The sequence below is a fragment of the Mustela lutreola genome, chromosome 7 (assembly GCF_030435805.1).
Source record: "Mustela lutreola isolate mMusLut2 chromosome 7, mMusLut2.pri, whole genome shotgun sequence".
NCBI classification, from domain to species: domain Eukaryota; kingdom Metazoa; phylum Chordata; class Mammalia; order Carnivora; family Mustelidae; genus Mustela; species Mustela lutreola.
This window is the reverse complement of record NC_081296.1, coordinates 71,877,509-71,879,088: the sequence shown is the minus strand read 5'-3', so window position 1 is coordinate 71,879,088 and position 1,580 is coordinate 71,877,509. Positions and strand designations below refer to the sequence as shown.

At 38.6% G+C, this 1,580-nt stretch overlaps 1 non-coding gene across 1 annotated transcript; it reads right to left on the bottom strand.

Moving 5' to 3' along the window:
• Positions 1-1,115: 1,115 nt before the first annotated feature.
• LOC131837778 (U2 spliceosomal RNA) lies at positions 1,116-1,303 on the bottom strand. Its single transcript, XR_009356361.1, has one exon. It is a non-coding gene; the product is annotated as a U2 spliceosomal RNA (small nuclear RNA).
• Between the last annotated feature and the right edge of the window lie 277 nt (positions 1,304-1,580).

Sequence of the window (1,580 nt, the reverse complement as noted above, 5' to 3'; positions counted from 1 at the left end):
GTGTCCCTCCCACAGATCTGTTTAGCTCCCCTGTTTAGCTGCCCTTCCTACCATCTTTGGTGTGGCCTCTTCTCTACATTTAGTTGTGGAGTTCGTTCTGCCAGTCTTGGGTCAATTTCTGCATTGTTTAGTTTAGTTGTATCCATGAGATAAGGTGAGCTTAGGGTCCTCCTACTCTGCCATTTTCCCAGCATATTCCAGTTGTTTTTTTTTTTTTAAGATTTTATTTATTTATTTGACAGACAGTTCACAAGTAGGCAGAGAGGCAGGCAGAGAGAGAGAGAGAGAGAGGAGGAAGCAGGCTCTCCGCTGAGCAGAGAGCCCGATGCGGGGCTCGATCCCAGGACCCTGGGATCATGACCCAAGCCAAAGGCAGAGGCCTTAACCCACTGAGCCACTGAGGTGCCCCCCAGTTTTTTTTTAATTGATTTCTAGTTCCATGTGATTGTGTTCAGAAGTGATGCTTGTAATGATTTCAATTTTCTTAAATTTTTAAAAAAAAAATTTTAATATGTTCAGTTAGCCACTGTGTAGCATATCATTAGTTTTTAATGTAGTGTTCAGTGATTCATTAGTTGCGTAAACACCCAGTGCTTATCATGACATGTGCCCTTCTCAATACCTGTCACCCAGGGACCCCATCCTCCTACCCCACTCCTCTATGAAACCCTCAGTATGTTTCCCAGAGTCCATAGTCTCTCATGGTTCATCTCCCTCTCTGATTTCTCCCCCATCAATTTATTGACACTTGTTTTGTGGTCTAATAGGTGATCTGTCCTGGAGAATGTTCCATGTATACTTGAATGTGTATTCTACTATTTTTTTAATGGATTGCTCTGTATATATCTATTTATTCCATCTGGTCTAAAGTATCATTTAAGCTATTGTTTCTTCATTGAATTTCTGTCTGGATGATTTATCCATTAATGTAAGTAGATCTTAAATCTCCTATTATTGTATTACTGCTATTTTTCCCCTTTATGTCTGTAAATATTTGCCTAATATATTTAGGTGCTTCTAATGTTGGGTGAATAGAGACTACAGTTGTTGTTAGATTGTTGAATTGGTTTTTTTTTTTTAATACTAACCAAATCTTTTATTTACTACTTTAGTGGGGAGGGTACACCATTCCTGGAAGTACTGCAATACCAGGTTGATGTGTGGATTGTTCAGAGCAAGCTCCTATTCCAACTCCCTACTCCAAAAATCCATTTAATATATTGTCCTCGGATAGAGGACATATCAGATATTAAACTGATAACAGATACTGCACTTGATCTTAGCCAAAAGGCCAAGAAGTGATGTGCTGTTGGATTGACCTTGTTGGATTCATCCCTTTATTATTTGGTAATGCCCTTCTTTGTCTGTTATAATCTGTTTTAAAGTGTAGTGTGTATGATTAGGTATTACCACCTTGCTTTTCTTTTCATTTCATTTCCATTTGCATGGACTATCTTCCATCTCTTTACCTCCAGTCTGTAGGTGTCTTTAGGTCTGAAGTAAGCCTCTTGTAGACAAGATATACTTGAGTTTTGCCTTGTTATCCATTATTAACTTATGTCCTTGATTGGAGCATTTAA